The following is a 19,660-nucleotide window of genomic DNA, read 5'->3' on the forward strand; positions in this document are numbered from 1 at the left end:
ATATCCCCGAACGTCCAAGATGCCTCGGAAACGGCTGCCCAGCGATGTCACATCGGCCAGTATCGGGTTAGAGGAGAGCCCCACGGAGAGGGAGAGCGAGTTGTCGAAACCCGGGTCCTCTATGTCTTGAGTGTTGAACGTGTCCACGTACTCGAACCCAGAGTCTTCCTTGTAACAGTTGGGCAACCGTACGCATTTCCTAAACGAGTACGGGGCCTTGTCGATGGCCGAGCGCCTGGTCTCTGCGACAGCCGACTTTCGCCTCAGATACTTGGTTCCTGTGGAGATACAACAACCTCCCCTTCTCAAAGCATCTCCCAGGTCGCAGAGTTCACACGATTCGGTATCGGCTGGGTAGGACAGTAGAACGTAGTTGAGAGAGACTTTCTCCATCTCGTCGAGTAAAGCTCTGTAGGCCTCTATCCCCTCAAAACTGCACAGTTCTACCGGCAGGTACCACAGCATCCTCAGACTCAGCTTCGATTTGACCGACGAAACCCTGATGTACACAGCGATCTTACCAGCCGCTTTGGCCAGCTCTCTGAGAGACGGGTCGCTCTCGAACTCGCTCTGTTTCACTTTGGCAAATCTCAACAGAGACTCCACTATCACCAATATGAGACTCATGGTCAAAGCCTGCGAGACCTTACGCTTGGTAGATCGCTGGGCTTGTACAGCGAATTTCTCGTTGCACGTCCGACAACACTTGAGGTCCACGTCGAGGTTCAGTCGACTGACAGGTCTGCCGGGTAAAAACACTTCATTGTAACACAGAGATCTTCCCGTGTCTCGGTTGGCCACAATGGTACTCAGGTGTCCTCTGGATGTCACCGTGTACCTGTGCAATGTTTTGCCCGTGGCAGGGTCTATAGGGTCTTCCATGAGCAGCACGGGGTTGATAGAGCCCCACTTTTCACGGGACGGTAGAGTCCCCACAGGCTCGCGAGTGCGTCCTAGACAGTAGTTGATCAAATCGTCAAACTTCACAGTGTTACTCGTATGCACTGTAAAGTGGTAGGGGGGGAAGGCTATTGGGTTGTCTGTGAGAGTCCCCGGGAGGTTGTTGAAGCTTTGCAATGTGTTTGCGGTGAAACTGTCATCCTGTCTCACCTTTGGTGGAGACACAGAACAACGTATCGACCCACTAGTGCTTGGTTGACACAGTGACACTTGTTTGTCTGCTGCTGCTGCTGCTGCTGCTGATGATGATGATGATGATGATGGGTGGTCAGAGTGAGTCTCTTGTGTCTCCTGGTGATAGTTCAACAAGAGTTCATCTGCTCCTTCTTGTTGACGACGATCCTCCTCTCTGTTGTCTGGGTAATTCCAATGGGAAAAAAAGGTATGATCTGTTCCTACCAATGGAATACCGTGGAGAGATTGATGATCCTCAACACTCCGGTCCAGTAGTCCTCCTGTGACTATTACATCTTTCAACTCCGGAGGCTCCAGGCTAACCGCGTCGGCGTAATGCAGGCCGAGAGCTCGATTGAACAGGGGGTAATGATGCATAATGTCGTACTTTCGTTTAAGCATCTCACCTACGGTCTGAACAAAAAGAGAGTGCACTCGGCGACCGAGCTCAAGTTCTTCATCGTGAGGGTTGTTTGTGTAATGTTCCAAAAAGATAGCACACTTGACACCCTTTGACACGCAAAGGGCATCGAGATTAACCTGGGTAGCCACCGATTGTAGGTCTCCGATCGGCCGCTGGAAACTTATCACACGGTCCGCTACGCAGGTTGTGCTCCCCATACCGCTGACGGTGAACTCCTCAAGTACAAGTACATGGAGAGAGGTTGTATCTTCGAAGCTGGAGGCGACTAGGCGAGCGCACAGCGAATCACCCTTTCGTAGAACAAGAGCGATGGCAGAGGTGTTCCAGACGTGCCACTCCTTGTCAAAGCTACCTCGGGTCACGTAGCACCTAACGGGAGGCTTTGGTGATTGGTGGTTATCTGTAATCACAAGTTGTTGTTTTTGCTTAACATTGCACGCCATGGTTTGATAGGACATATATTTTTGTCATAGATTACTGAATGTGTAGAGTGTGGTGCGTACATACCCGGTAGAGACACTTTTATCATCAATCCGACAATGTCTTACCCACAGTCGACGGTTGGACGGTCAGATGTTTCACATTCGGTTTGACGCACTCAGATTGAGGGATCGCAGCCTGTCTGTTTTTACGTGAACTACCTAGTGGAATACCATAGCTTACCCGTACAAGGGACGGACTCAACGTAACAAGAAGATAGGACAGGACAGGACAGGACAGGATAGGATAGGATAGGAAAGTAGAATTTGCCATGTCCATGTTCGCATGAAACACGACTCGATATACTCACATCGTTACTGGAAGACAAAAAGTGAACGGTGGAGGATCCCTTGTAACCAGGGTCGAATCTGTAGGTCCTGTTCTCTGGGTTACCGGAGATGTTGACGGGCTTTTCCGTGTGTCTGAAAGATGGCAGTTGCTGCAGTTCCTCCATAGTTGTCTCGACGCCCAATCTCAAGGTGGTGCACATGTGTTTATTCTGAGCCTGGACCATGACATTGATATCCAAGTGTAGGAGCACTGCGGCTAGCAATAGCCTCATCATCAAACTTTTTCCACACTGTCTCGGGGCCAAACACAGCGTGTACGGGTTTGCGTAGCGGGAAAACTCCCTCTCCACGTGGTAAAAGTGACTGAGAGCAGGGTTGACGTGATCGTAGTTTTCCGAGCCCAAAGGAGCTAAACCCAGCTTCCGCAGTAGTGCGTGCTTATACTTGAAGAGATCGTCGCAGAACTGGTTCTTCGTAATGCCCAACACCACCCCCCTGAAGAGCTCCAGTTGAAAGGGCTCCATTCTCATGCCTCTAACTTGGAAATATTCAAATACCCTATCTATCAGACGTTCGAATCGATACATGACAGAGATGGACTTATCCTTCACCGATGCACCGTGAAGCTGTAACTCACGCATCCTAGCCTTAGCACCCTCCAATCCCAGCTCCTTTATCAGTGCAGCTTGTGCAAAGCGGTCCTTCGTCAAGCGATTATACTCGGCCATTCTCTCGTTCTCCACACGTGCCCTTGTTCTGTCGCTGTCGTCTTTGGACAGCCTGGTTCTTACGCAGTCGACAGCCACCCCGACGGGTTCGAGCCTAGCGTTGTCGATGGGATCTTTCACCAAATCGCCGATCAACCACAAGGTCTCTTCCGGGTCCATAGACAGCGCTCGATGGGAGGCTCGTCGTAACCCCGGCGAAGTACACCCGGAGCTTAGGTGCTGCATCGCGGCAGACAAAGGTGTCGTATTGTGCCCAAGCGAATGTATCACAGACAGCCTTTCGATGTGTCATACGGATAGCAGAGAGCAGGTGAGCCCCTCGCGATCTACCGTATCAGAGTTTGTGTTACCGCTAAAGATTTACTTCAGATACTGTTGGCTTTTCTCTGGAGTGCCCTGGCACAACATCGAGCACACAGGGACGACTACGACGGAGCCCTCAATCGATCGAGAACTAGTGTGCCTTAACCGAACTTTGATGACAGATGAACCCCCCAAACTGTGCGGCCAAGTTCGCTGTGACACAAACGTCTACCACCGTCAAACCATGAAAGCATTCTGGTTGACCACAGATGGGCGATTAGTCTATGTAGATCGAGTGTCTGAGGACATCAAGTTTCGCTACCTCAGACAGCATAACCTGCGTGTGGCTTTGTCCTTGTGGACCACCAACCCCGAGCTGTGTGGACAAACAATGAGAGCCTCCGCGTTAGCTCACGATAACCTCATCAAAATATGCGGAGAAGCGGCGCGTATAAGCCAAGGTAGATTCTACAACCTGTACGCAAATTACCCTTTACCGATCAACGATATCGACGGCGGACGGAACGAGTCGATACCAGATATACCCCCCGTGGACGAGAATACAATCGATGCCAAGGAGACACGTTACGGTGGGGAATTGCTCCTCGAGCTGCAGCCTCTTTACGCGTCTTATTTCAGCTTCATCACCGACACCTCTACATCCGAGATGTTAAAGGCTAAGGTTGCGCTTCTGGGTGCTCAGTGGCTGGTAAAAGAGGACTGTTCGGAGTTGCTGTTTTCGCTGGACCTGAGGAGAAACTTGTGTACAAGAATAGCCATTATGTTGGCCTTGGCTTTAACGTAAGAGGTGATGAATCACCGTTGTTGAAGGAAGGAACGGACAACGTTCACTGTCAACCTTGGACCATTGTTGGACCTAGTGTTTTTTCCCATTGGACAAGCAACTGAGTGGTACCAGTGTCCAAACGTTGTCAAAGTCAAAATTAGATATTAACTAGTGTATCATCATCATCATCATCATCATCATCATCCTCATTTCATCTCATCGTTATAACCTCACTAGACAATGACAATGAATCGCATCAAGGGAGGTGTGGATGAGACACATTGTGCTGACGCAAAACAAAAGGACTCCGTAGTGGCAGCTTGGACAGCACAGATATTCTCACAGAGGTTTCTCAACACACAAAGTCTGGAGAAAGCTTTGCAAGTCATGCATAGTAAACCCGTGGGTTATTACTTTTTCATGATGGCACCTGACAACCCAGACGATGACAAGTTTGCAATGTTGCTGCGAATCCAAAACGGTACGGTTTTGTACACCATTAGACCGAACGAAGACTACAGCACATACATCGTGGCTCCATTAGATGGGAGTGAAAGATGTTACAAAAGTGTACTCGAGTTTGTAGAGCAATGGGACGATAGCCTCTGTGACTACGAGATGATCCGAACAGCTGAGATGTGCAAAATGTCTCCTGGAGGACAGATGCACAATCAACTAGATGTATCAACCAAGGGTTTGCAAAGACAGAGTCACCGGAACATGACTGGTGTTCACACATTGCTACGAGGAGACGATGATGTGGTGAAGCCTGAGCAGCCCTACAGCCACCAGCCGATCTGTCAGAAGGCAGATAGCCTTCAAGTGGACAAAGAGGATTATCCCTACCAAGACCTTAAGGATGCTTATGATGATGGTGAAGATGATGCAGCTGATGGGGAGGAGGAGAAAAAGGAGGAGGAGGAGGAGAAGGAGAAGGAAGAAACCTTCGGAGACCACCAGGATGACAATTGTGGTGCCTCCAAAGCTGTGAAAATCCCACCTGGGGTTGACTTTGCAGCGATTGGTAGAATTAGACGATGAATATTGCAATTACTGTTTTTGCTAAGGGTGTGTGTTTGTGTATGTGTGAAATCATCAATAAAAAAAAAACACTGATCACTTTACTTGGTGTACATATTCATTGCGGTTTCCCTATGCCTTCGTCCAATGATATTTTTTTTTCTTGACCCGAATACATTTTTTTTTACAGCAAAACTCATTCACCTCCGTTTACATGTAACACCCCAGCATTGATGGGACACTACGCGTAACTGCACAGGGTTGTTTGTGAGAATAAAGGAATCAACCAACTGTCTTGTCACATCAGGCTTCTTTATTGTACTTCTTTAACACTGCACACACATATATACATACACCACAGAATCGTACACAGCATCCCCTGTCACAGCTAAGTGAATTTATCCCATCCTCCTCATCCTGTAGTAGTAGTAGTAGTAGTAGTTGTAGTAGTAGTACCACCAACCCGTTGACTGTATTCTACCATTTCCCCATGAGGTGGGACACTACGCATAACTGCATAGGTTTCCCTATGTCTTCGTCCAATGATAAATTTGATTTTTTTCTTGAGCCGAATAATTTTTTATTTTTTTTTTGCGGCAAAACTCATCCACCTCCGTTTACACGTAACACCCCAGCATTGATGGGACACTACGCGTAACACCCCAGCATTGGTGGCACACTAGGCGTAACACCCCAGCATTGATGGGACACTACGCGTAACACCCCAGCATTGGTGGGACACTACGCGTAACTGCATAGGTTTCCCTAAGTCTTCGTCCAATGATAAATTTTATTTTTTTCTTGAGCCGAATAATTTTTTTTTTTTTTCACGGCAAAACTCATCCACCTCCGTTTACGCGTAACACCCCAGCATTGGTGGCACACTAGGCGTAACACCCCAGCATTGATGGGACACTACGCGTAACACCCCAGCATTGGTGGGACACTACGCGTAACTGCATAGGTTTCCCTATGTCTTCGTCCAATGATAAATTTTATTTTTTTCTTGAGCTGAATAATTTTATTTTTTTTAACGGCAAAACTCATCCACCTCCGTTTACGCGAAACACCCCAGCATTGGTGGCACACTAGGCGTAACACCCCAGCATTGATGGGACACTACGCGTAACACCCCAGCATTGGTGGGACACTACGCGTAACTGCATAGGTTTCCCTAAGTCTTCGTCCAATGATAAATTTTATTTTTTTCTTGAGCCGAATAATTTTTTTTTTTCACGGCAAAACTCATCCACCTCCGTTTACGCGTAACACCCCAGCATTGGTGGCACACTAGGCGTAACACCCCAGCATTGATGGGACACTACGCGTAACACCCCAGCATTGGTGGGACACTACGCGTAACTGCATAGGTTTCCCTATGTCTTCGTCCAATGATAAATTTTATTTTTTTCTTGAGCTGAATAATTTTATTTTTTTTAACGGCAAAACTCATCCACCTCCGTTTACGCGAAACACCCCAGCATTGGTGGCACACTAGGCGTAACACCCCAGCATTGATGGGACACTACGCGTAACACCCCAGCATTGGTGGGACACTACGCGTAACTGCATAGGTTTCCCTAAGTCTTCGTCCAATGATAAATTTGATTTTTTTCTTGAGCCGAATAATTTTTTTTTTTTTTCACGGCAAAACTCATCCACCTCCGTTTACGCGTAACACCCCAGCATTGATGGGACACTACGCGTAACACCCCAGCATTGGTGGCACACTAGGCGTAACACCCCAGCATTGATGGGACACTACGCGTAACACCCCAGCATTGGTGGCACACTAGGCGTAACACCCCAGCATTGATGGGACACTACGCGTAACACCCCAGCATTGGTGGGACACTACGCGTAACTGCATAGGTTTCCCTAAGTCTTCGTCCAATGATAAATTTTATTTTTTTCTTGAGCCGAATAATTTTTTTTTTTTCACGGCAAAACTCATCCACCTCCGTTTACGCGTAACACCCCAGCATTGGTGGCACACTAGGCGTAACACCCCAGCATTGATGGGACACTACGCGTAACACCCCAGCATTGGTGGGACACTACGCGTAACTGCATAGGTTTCCCTATGTCTTCGTCCAATGATAAATTTTATTTTTTTCTTGAGCTGAATAATTTTATTTTTTTTAACGGCAAAACTCATCCACCTCCGTTTACGCGAAACACCCCAGCATTGGTGGCACACTAGGCGTAACACCCCAGCATTGATGGGACACTACGCGTAACACCCCAGCATTGGTGGGACACTACGCGTAACTGCATAGGTTTCCCTAAGTCTTCGTCCAATGATAAATTTTATTTTTTTCTTGAGCCGAATAATTTTTTTTTTTCACGGCAAAACTCATCCACCTCCGTTTACGCGTAACACCCCAGCATTGGTGGCACACTAGGCGTAACACCCCAGCATTGATGGGACACTACGCGTAACACCCCAGCATTGGTGGGACACTACGCGTAACTGCATAGGTTTCCCTAAGTCTTCGTCCAATGATAAATTTTATTTTTTTCTTGAGCCGAATAATTTTTTTTTTTTTTCACGGCAAAACTCATCCACCTCCGTTTACGCGTAACACCCCAGCATTGATGGGACACTACGCGTAACACCCCAGCATTGGTGGCACACTAGGCGTAACACCCCAGCATTGATGGGACACTACGCGTAACACCCCAGCATTGGTGGGAAACTACGCGTAACTGCATAGGTTTCCCTATGTCTTCGTCCAATGATAAATTAATTTTTTTCTTGAGCCGAATAATTTTTTATTTTTTTTTTTAACGGCAAAACTCATCCACCTCCGTTTACGCGAAACACCCCAGCATTGGTGGCACACTAGGCGTAACACCCCAGCATTGATGGGACACTACGCGTAACACCCCAGCATTGGTGGGACACTACGCGTAACTGCATAGGTTTCCCTAAGTCTTCGTCCAATGATAAATTTTATTTTTTTCTTGAGCCGAATAATTTTTTTTTTTTTCACGGCAAAACTCATCCACCTCCGTTTACGCGTAACACCCCAGCATTGGTGGGACACTACGCGTAAATGCATAGGTTTCCCTATGTCTTCGTCCAATGATAAATTTTATTTTTTTCTTGAGCTGAATAATTTTATTTTTTTTAACGGCAAAACTCATCCACCTCCGTTTACGCGAAACACCCCAGCATTGGTGGCACACTAGGCGTAACACCCCAGCATTGATGGGACACTACGCGTAACACCCCAGCATTGGTGGGACACTACGCGTAACTGCATAGGTTTCCCTAAGTCTTCGTCCAATGATAAATTTTATTTTTTTCTTGAGCCGAATAATTTTTTTTTTTTTTCACGGCAAAACTCATCCACCTCCGTTTACGCGTAACACCCCAGCATTGATGGGACACTACGCGTAACACCCCAGCATTGGTGGCACACTAGGCGTAACACCCCAGCATTGATGGGACACTACGCGTAACACCCCAGCATTGGTGGGAAACTACGCGTAACTGCATAGGTTTCCCTATGTCTTCGTCCAATGATAAATTTATTTTTTTCTTGAGCCGAATAATTTTTTATTTTTTTTTTTTAACGGCAAAACTCATCCACCTCCGTTTACGCGAAACACCCCAGCATTGGTGGCACACTAGGCGTAACACCCCAGCATTGATGGGACACTACGCGTAACACCCCAGCATTGGTGGGACACTACGCGTAACTGCATAGGTTTCCCTAAGTCTTCGTCCAATGATAAATTTTATTTTTTTCTTGAGCCGAATAATTTTTTTTTTTTCACGGCAAAACTCATCCACCTCCGTTTACGCGTAACACCCCAGCATTGGTGGCACACTAGGCGTAACACCCCAGCATTGGTGGGAAACTACGCGTAACTGCATAGGTTTCCCTATGTCTTCGTCCAATGATAAATTTATTTTTTTCTTGAGCCGAATAATTTTTTATTTTTTTTTTAACGGCAAAACTCATCCACCTCCGTTTACGCGAAACACCCCAGCATTGGTGGCACACTAGGCGTAACACCCCAGCATTGATGGGACACTACGCGTAACACCCCAGCATTGGTGGGACACTACGCGTAACTGCATAGGTTTCCCTATGTCTTCGTCCAATGATAAATTTTATTTTCTTCTTGAGCCGAATAATTTAATTTTTTTTTTAACGGCAAAACTCATCCACCTCCGTTTACGCGAAACACCCCATCATTGGTGGCACACTAGGCGTAACACCCCAGCATTGATGGGACACTACGCGTAACACCCCAGCATTGGTGGGACACTACGCGTAACTGCATAGGTTTCCCTATGTCTTCGTCCAATGATAAATTTATTTTTTTCTTGAGCCGAATAATTTTATTTTTTTTTAACGGCAAAACTCATCCACCTCCGTTTACGCGAAACACCCCAGCATTGGTGGCACACTAGGCGTAACACCCCAGCATTGATGGGACACTACGCGTAACACCCCAGCATTGGTGGCACACTACGCGTAACTGCATAGGTATCCCTATGTCATCGTCCAATGGTATTTTGTTTTTTTTTACAGCAAAACTCATCCACCTCCGTTTACGCGTAACACCCCAGCATTGGTGGGACCCCACACAAGCAGACAGGACATGAATGAGATGAGCCCAAGACTTGTGTGTCTGTATTTTCATCCTTATTATTATTATTATTATTATTATTATTATTATTATTGTCTTTGATATGTGAGCATGTAGAGGCTGAATAATGAAAGCATGTGAACAAAGAAATAAATAAAAACACAAATCAATCTTTTTTATTTTGTCTTGTGTCTTGCTTGTACTACCATTTTGTTTGTGAGAATAAAGGAATCAACCAAGTGTCATGTCACATCAGGCTTCTTTATTGTACTTCTTTAACACTGCACACACATATATACATACACCACATAATCGTACACAGCATCCCCTGTCACAGCTAAGTGAATGTATCCCATCCTCCTCATCCTGTAGTAGTAGTAGTAGTAGTAGTAGTAGTAGTAGTAGTACCACCAACCCGTTGACTGTATTCTACCATTTCCCCATGAGCAGCTCATCCGTCATCGCCACCGTCATTGTCATTGTCATTTTCTTCTTCTTCTTCTTCTTCTTCTTCTTCTTCTTCTTCCTCCTCCTGATTTTGTCTTCGTCTTTTAGCACGAGTCCAGTTGAGTATCGGTGTGGTTACACATGAATCAGAGTCCTGGTGGTGGTGGTGCTGGTGGTGGCGTTGGTGGTGAACGTCACTGGGACTGTGAAATCTGAACATGTCTTTCTCAGAGTAGCCAACATCCGACATATACTTTTCCAAGGTGACTGTGACTATGTCAGGTAGGGAGCTGCTGAGGTCACTGTTAGATAACACCTTTTTTATAAACTCTGGCTGGTTGACATGCATGTGTATATGTGTTGAAAGTGTAGACCACTGGTTGTGTCTAGTTTGAGTCTTATCAAAGCACATGAGCACCAAAGTCCTGTTGTTGTACAGGTCGCCCAGTACACGATGTGTCAGGTATGGGAAAAAACACAACACCAGCATAACCACCATGGTGTAGAAGTCAGCTCTTTTGGAGTGTTTGACATTGTACTTGCACGTCATTTTCTTCACGAAGCGATTCAGCTTCTTGTTCTGTGAGTCGAACAATGTCAACATGGCCACGACACTCTTCAACACCGCATCATTTACAACAGAAGACATCTCTCTCGAGCAACCCAGCTGGGGCTTGGTTTTAAACTCTATCACCTCAGCTAGCTCGAATATCTTCGCCGTCCAAGACAGGAAAGGGGTACCTGATGACATGTTCACCCCCTGATTGCTGTCAATTGTCCCATATTGAGAATAAAAGTCTTCAGTAAGCGCTGTTGAGAACAGGGCAATCGTGACAGGCAGGCAGGCTTTCATAATGAGATACTTCCCATACTTCTCCTCTGAGTGGCTGAAACTTGTGCTTGGTTCGCGTTCCATTGCACCATAGCCCGTTTCGATAGAATCCCCTCTACCGGGTATGTAGTACGGATCTCTGAACTCCAACTGAGGTTTGCGAAAGAGAAGCAATTCCGTTACGACACATGAAGAATCTGAAGATGATGATGATGATGATGATGATGATGCTAATGATCCTGTCTGACATCGACTGCTGCGAGTAACCATGGCTTTAATCAAAGCGCAACTGGAACTTGAGCATACGTGCTTGCTGCAGTGTGTTTGACACACATACCCCTGAATGTAGTCACTGAACGGACATTGGTTCTCAACACAGTAGCTGACCCATTGGCAATCCTCTATTAACTCTATGTGGGAATGATTCATTACGGGTCTACTCACAGACTCAGCCATTTTCTTTCTATCTTTCTTTCTTTCTTTCCCAACTCCCCACCGGCTCCTGATATCTCTGACTGTCTCTTGTTATGAAACGTGCAATGACCTGTGTGATAGCCAATGCCAACTCCCTGAACATCTATCTATCTGTCTCTCTCTCTCTCTCTCTCTCTCTCTCTGGTTTTGTTAATTGCGGTTTTCTTTTCTCTAGGCTAGCAGAGGACAGAGCGCTGATCTCATCCTGGTGGACGAAGTAGGCTTCGTCAATTCTAAGATGCTACTGGCCGTGCTACCAAACATCGCATTCAGAGGGCGTAAGCAAGTGCACATTACTAGTCACGTCAACAACACTCCGTGGCTGAACAAAGTTGCGGACATCCGCGGCGACAACGGGGAGCCCGCTTACCACGTAGTGTCGCAGAGTTTCAAGTGTAGGTATCACGAGAGAGACCCAGGACTGACGTGCTACTGTCTCGGAATCTACTGTCCTCAACATATATCCGTAGACAGTCATTTGAAGGAGCTGATGAACATGGTCACTCCAAAGGGATTCGAGAGCGAAGTCACGGGCAGCAGCAGTACTTCTTCTACCGACACCAAAACCGACAACACCACTCCATTCGAGCCCTCGGTCATAAACAAGTTCCTCTCGAATAACAGCGTGACCTTGGAACATATGAGTCGAGTGGCCGTGGTCAGAGCGTACCTCTGTCTCGATCCAACGTTCGGTGGAGGCTCTAGATCCTGTGCCGGAGTATGCTGTGCTGTGGAATTGGCAGGTGGCAATATAGTGGTGAGTTGTCACACATTCTCCTCAACCGAATCCAAACCTGACACCAGAAGATCGCTAAACATATATCCATAATCCATAAAGGGTCTTTGGGTGAGTTTTTCATCATCATCATCATCATGACACGGTCCGTCAGGGGGTGGCAACTTCAAGTCCAATAGGTTGCAAATGTAAGTGCCTACACGCGCCTCGTTCTGGATCGTCAACGTGGTCTCCGTGTCGGGTACAAAGCACGAGATTAGCTCAACGGCCTGGTCCCAAGTACCGCATGTGCACTTCTTAGAGTCTGAGAGTTTCACCATCCACCCTGTCATCGCTAGAGAGATGATGATCTGAAGAGATTGTCTGTTCCGTTTGCTGCCCTTGATGACCGTCAAATACTTGAGGGCTCCGCTGCGAACGGTGTCAGCCGAGGCAAATGTGGCGAGTACCATAGCGTCGTACCCCTTCCAGTTGCACTTCGATATACACTCATGCACAAAGTGCTCCGGAACGCTGTTGCCTATGGCAAGCGTTATAGCCCTCGATAAGTCACAAGGAACAATGAGTGAATAATCGCATGCGTTTTCACCAAGTCGTCTTTTGTTGTAGATGGAGACCAAGCCGTCGATCATGAGTATCCTAGCTGGTGAGAAGGATACTATCTGACTGTATAGGAGCCTAAGTTGGCCATCGTCCATGCTAGAGTAGAAAATAACGTTGCGCCGGAATGAAGTGAAGACTATCATGAACTCGTATTGTGCTATTAGGTACTCCCATGGACACCTCATCAATGTTTCAACTTGCTCTCGAGCTGCTTGACAAGTGCTACAGAACATAGTAGTAGTAGTAGTAGTAGTAGTAGTAGTAGTAGTAGCAGCAGCAGCAACAGCTAATGTCTATATCTTTCAAATGTACTATTGTGGTTGTTTTCTCTTTCTCTTCTTTTCTTTTCTGGACTTTAATTGTTCCACCCACTCCCCTGACACCTCTTCCTCTGTTTCGTCACAGGTTATGGCTCTGGAGGAACTGGAGATACGAGATTTGGATCAAGTGACTAGAGTGTACGCTGCTCTGCTAAGCGCTCACATCAGACTACTGAAACTTCTGATGCCCAGAGTGATGTGGAAAGAAGTGCCTGTTGTGATGGTATTCGAACAAAATACATACGTCAACGCACTGGTCGATGTTAAGAATCTAATTGAGCACTCGCTAGTACGCTCTGGATTCAAGGTCCTCTTCTACAGCAAATGGTCGCACGCCAACAACAAATACATGCTAGGGAAACATGTCAGTGTTAAGACCAAACTCGATATGGTACTCAGTACAGTATCAGCAATCAATAGAGAAACGCTTTTTTACTGTGACACCGTCATGTCCCTGGGATGGGCAGTGTTATCGCAGGTCACCAAGAAAACGCAGATCATCGAGTCAACCATCGGGACCTCCAGGGGTACGGGTTCCAGTAACAGGATGGGCTCTAATATGGACGTGTTCATGTACAGGCGCTCCCGAAAGGGAGTCAATGTGGCCACTGATATCACGGCGAGTGTTTTGGAGACACGAGACATTATAGATCTATCTGGAGATAGGCTGACTGACAGGGCTCACGCAGAGCAAGGGAAATTGCTATTGGGTAAATTGAGAGAGGAAATGTTGATGGTCACTATCACTGAGTCAGCAAAAGGTAGTACAGTGACAACAGGGGGTAAAAAGTCCGTAGGTGGAGAGTACACAAGGGATGACATGCTCTCAGCGTTCTTGCTGCTATGTCATACCAGAGACGAGATACACAGAGGTGAACGATCTATCAGGATTAGTGGTGAGGTATATTACAAGTAGACCTGCTGTTGTGAGTGTAATGTTAAGTTGTTGGTGTACCTTGACCCAAATAAAAAAATAAATAAATCACAAGACACACGAGTGGACATTCTCTCTCTGTTCTTTATTGACAATGAGGAAAAAGTGTGGGTCTACTCTTCAAATACATGTCCTTTGTTGACATGTGTGCTGCGTGCCCCCGGTTTATTGTACCGAAAGTCTCCTTGATGGTGTTTGCCTAGTAGTTGTTGGTGTACCCTGACCCAAATAAAAAAAAAAAAAAAATAAATCACAAGACACACGAGTGGACATTCTCTCTCTGTTCTTTATTGAAAATGAGGAAAAAGTGTGGGTTCACATATACAATATGTCCACCATGGTGGATTCTACTGGTGAGATAACAACTGACAATTCAACTGTCTTCAAATACAACTCCTTTGACTCCACATTGATAGTACTCGATACATGTCCCCGGTTTATAGCAAAAAGCCTTGGTCGTGGGACTCGAAGAAGTCTAGACCATTGCTGCGTCGATATGCAACATCAGCCTCAAGGTGACACTTGAGAGCAGGATCACATAGCTCTGACTCTGCTGAAGATACATCATCATCATCATCATCATCATCATCTTCAGTTTCATCAAAGAGTCCCTTGTCCCTGACACATGTTCTATAAAGTGTCAGCAGGCACAGCTGGAGTGAGATACGTAAAATCTGGACTTTTGGAGCGTGGATTGCTGCACTTCTGCGAAACACTGGTTTCATCCAGTGTATCGTCAGGCATCGAGATACCTTGTTGGTGTAGCAGGAGCGAGCCGACAGACCGTCGTAGGGTCTCTTTGGGGGTAATGTCCAGCAAAGAAGCACGTCGCTGGTGTCGCACATGTTGACGGGTAGACCTTTGAGGGATCCTTTTCACCAGTTCTTCATGGTCACATATGAATTGATCAGTGACACCCATCGCTTGTAACGCGTTCACCGGCAGACCGGTAAACACAGGAAAGGTCATTCCCAGGAACTTGGACTTTTCTTCCATATGTTGGTACTTTTCGAGGAACGCCTGCAAACGTGCCTCCATGGTTTTCTGATCACAGAATTTAGTTTCAGAAGTGGCGGGGGGTGGGGGGCAAGTTGGTACGAGATGAATCTTTGTCAGGAACTCCAGTTCACCTTGTCATATAATGGTTAGTAAGAATAAAGTCGAATGTGGAATTGAGTGCTCTCGGACCAGCTGTTTCAATTGTTGTGTTAGTCTCAACATCCTTATCTATAGATAGATAGATAGATAGATAGATAGATCTTCTTTTTGACAGGGTGTTTTGTACCATGGTGGTTGTGATACAAGTGACTGATGGTTGATCATTTCTTCAACCTGGCCAGCTCCTTTGCATATGCTACCATATCTGGATTGGAGCTAAAGTCCTCCGCGTGACATCTCTCGTCTTTGTCTTCGTCTAATGTCATGACACTTATGACATCCACAGTCTCAGCGTACTTGATGAGAATCCTCTTGACTAGCTCTTGGTGCTTTGCCTCAAAGTGTGACCCTAAACACTGAACTGTCCGGGATGGCATAACCAGAAAGTCCGCAAAGGAGACGTCCAGTGTTTCAGCGTACTTGATGAGAATCCTCTTGACTAGCTCTTGGTGCTTTGCCTCAAAGTGTGGCCCAAAACACCGAACTGTCCGGGATGGCATAACCAGAAAGTCCGCAAAGGAAATGTCCAGTGTGTTAGGGGTGTGCCCTAGCCAAGCTTGAACCAACGCTCTAACATTGTGATCCTTGATGGTCCCAGTGCATCTTCCTGGGTAGGACTGTGGATGACCTCTGTTGGCCATTATTCGTGACAATGTTACAACCTTATCGAGTTACAGGGGTATCAGAGAAAAATTAATATGTATGTGTCACTGACTTATGACTTACAACGCCACAACATCTGAAACGATCAGTACAACAGCTGTGGTTGGCCACGATGGACTGACTGGGTTTTGTGCTGGGGTTTGGCCGTGATAGCTGTGGCTGGACACACATTGTGGTTACTATATATATATATATATATATATATATATATATGATGCGCCATTTACCTAAGCTCAGTTACACATTGAGTTTGTCGAATTCGGTGTCTAGTCCTAACCACAGACTGTCTCCTCCATCTCACAGTGGACTCTTCAGCAAAATCATCGCAGTCATGTCACGTGAAGACCTTGATGACTGGTGGAGCGATATCGGTAGGTCTTACTGTTTCAGATCAAACGTTCTTGTTTCTGTCTTTCTATATGTACATGCTGAATTATTTTCCTCTTTCGATCAGAGAATGTTCCTGCACCTTACAGATTACCGTTTCAGCGTCGCGTGACTGGTACATCGCAGCTCGAGCAGGGAGTCCCATCAGCGAGCCCACCCTCGTCGGAGACACTGTCTCCTCCACCTAACTCACCTTCACCGGAGCCACCGTCTCCGCCACCTAACTCACCTTACCCTAAGCCATCGTCTCCAGCACCTAACTCACTTTCGTCCAAGCCACCGTCTCCGGCACCTAAGTCACCTTACTCTAAGCCATCGTCTCCAGCACCTACATCACCTTACTCTGAGCCATTGTCTCCCGCTGCATCGCAAGACCAGGGTGTCGTCCCCGACCCTTTGGTGGATAAAGCGAGTGACTATGGTGCATTCATAGACAATGTCAAAACCATCGTCCTCCATATGTTTAAGGAAGCAGTTCACAAGGCTTGGGCGGCTCAGTGCTATGCATGTGAGATCAACTGTCCCACTCAGAGACGGCACGATTGTGTGTATCCTGCCCCTGAATTCTACTACTATTCATACTTAGAACGCAATCATACACAATTCTACGCAGATCTTTGTATTGCTACCGTCCAGCGCTTCCTGAGCAATAAGGGTACCAGCGCGGATGAAGCTAGAGTCCGCGGAGCCACTGAGGCCATTCTGCATGATATGAAGACAGTAGAGGGGTTCATCGAGAATCTCATGGCGATGTATGACACTAAGATAGAGGGCGACCAAAACCACCTTTAGAGCGCAGACAAATTATGTGTGATCAATAATGTGTTGCTTCTCACCAATATTTCCTTGTATGTGTGCACAAGACATGAAATAAAGGTTTCTTTGGCAATGAATATGTACACCAAGAAAAGTGATCAGTGTCTTTTATTGATGACTACACACACATAAAAAAAAAACATCATTGGACGAAGACATAGGGAAACCTATGCAGTTACGCGTAGTGTCCCACCAATGCTGGGGTGTTACGCGTAGTGTCCCATCAATGCTGGGGTGTTACGCCTAGTGTGCCACCAATGCTGGGGTGTTTCGCGTAACCGGAGGTGGATGAGTTTTGCTGTTAAAAAAAAAATAAAATTATTCGGCTCAAGAAAAAAATAAAATTTATCATTGGACGAAGACATAGGGAAACCTATGCAGTTACGCGTAGTGTCCCACCAATGCTGGGGTGTTACGCGTCGTGTCCCATCAATGCTGGGGTGTTACGCCTAGTGTGCCACCAATGCTGGGGTGTTTCGCGTAAACGGAGGTGGATGAGTTTTGCCGTTAAAAAAAAAATAAAATTATTCGGCTCAAGAAAAAAATAAATTTATCATTGGACGAAGACATAGGGAAACCTATGCAGTTACGCGTAGTGTCCCACCAATGCTGGGGTGTTACGCGTCGTGTCCCATCAATGCTGGGGTGTTACGCCTAGTGTGCCACCAATGCTGGGGTGTTTCGCGTAAACGGAGGTGGATGAGTTTTGCCGTTAAAAAAAAAATAAAATTATTCGGCTCAAGAAAAAAATAAATTTATCATTGGACGAAGACATAGGGAAACCTATGCAGTTACGCGTAGTTTCCCACCAATGCTGGGGTGTTACGCGTAGTGTCCCATCAATGCTGGGGTGTTACGCGTAGTGTCCCATCAATGCTGGGGTGTTACGCCTAGTGTGCCACCAATGCTGGGGTGTTACGCGTAAACGGAGGTGGATGAGTTTTGCCGTTAAAAAAAAATAAAATTATTCAGCTCAAGAAAAAAATAAAATTATCATTGGACGAAGACATAGGGAAACCTATGCAGTTACGCGTAGTTTCCCACCAATGCTGGGGTGTTACGCGTAGTGTCCCATCAATGCTGGGGTGTTACGCGTAGTGTCCCACCAATGCTGGGGTGTTACGCCTAGTGTGCCACCAATGCTGGGGTGTTACGCGTAAACGGAGGTGGATGAGTTTTGCCGTTAAAAAAAAATAAAATTATTCAGCTCAAGAAAAAAATAAAATTATCATTGGACGAAGACATAGGGAAACCTATGCAGTTACGCGTAGTTTCCCACCAATGCTGGGGTGTTACGCGTCGTGTCCCATCAATGCTGGGGTGTTACGCGTAGTGTCCCATCAATGCTGGGGTGTTACGCGTAGTGTCCCATCAATGCTGGGGTGTTACGCCTAGTGTGCCACCAATGCTGGGGTGTTTCGCGTAAACGGAGGTGGATGAGTTTTGCCGTTAAAAAAAATAAAATTATTCGGCTCAAGAAAAAAATAAAATGTATCATTGGACGAAGACATAGGAAAACCTATGCAGTTACGCGTAGTTTCCCACCAATGCTGGGGTGTTACGCCTAGTGTGCCACCAATGCTGGGGTGTTACGCGTAGTGTCCCATCAATGCTGGGGTGTTACGCGTAGTGTCCCATCAATGCTGGGGTGTTACGCCTAGTGTGCCACCAATGCTGGGGTGTTTCGCGTAAACGGAGGTGGATGAGTTTTGCCGTTAAAAAAAATAAAATTATTCGGCTCAAGAAAAAAATAAAATGTATCATTGGACGAAGACATAGGAAAACCTATGCAGTTACGCGTAGTTTCCCACCAATGCTGGGGTGTTACGCCTAGTGTGCCACCAATGCTGGGGTGTTACGCGTAAACGGAGGTGGATGAGTTTTGCCGTTAAAAAAAATAAAATTATTCAGCTCAAGAAAAAAAAAAAATATATCATTGGACGAAGACATAGGGAAACCTATGCAGTTACGCGTAGTTTCCCACCAATGCTGGGGTGTTACGCGTCGTGTCCCATCAATGCTGGGGTGTTACGCGTAGTGTCCCATCAATGCTGGGGTGTTACGCGTAGTGTCCCATCAATGCTGGGGTGTTACGCCTAGTGTGCCACCAATGCTGGGGTGTTTCGCGTAAACGGAGGTGGATGAGTTTTGCCGTTAAAAAAAATAAAATTATTCAGCTCAAGAAAAAAAAAAATATATATCATTGGACGAAGACATAGGGAAACCTATGCAGTTACGCGTAGTTTCCCATCAATGCTGGGGTGTTACGCGTCGTGTCCCATCAATGCTGGGGTGTTACGCGTAGTGTCCCATCAATGCTGGGGTGTTACGCGTAGTGTCCCATCAATGCTGGGGTGTTACGCCTAGTGTGCCACCAATGCTGGGGTGTTTCGTGTAAACGGAGGTGGATGAGTTTTGCCGTTAAAAAAAATAAATAAAATTATTCATCTCAAGAAAAAAAAAAAAAATTATCATTGGACGAAGACATAGGGAAACCTATGCAGTTACGCGTAGTT

The sequence above is a fragment of the Pagrus pagrus genome (genome assembly GCF_965226575.1).
Source record: "Pagrus pagrus genome assembly, contig: HAP1_SCAFFOLD_87, whole genome shotgun sequence".
Lineage (NCBI taxonomy): Eukaryota > Metazoa > Chordata > Actinopteri > Spariformes > Sparidae > Pagrus > Pagrus pagrus.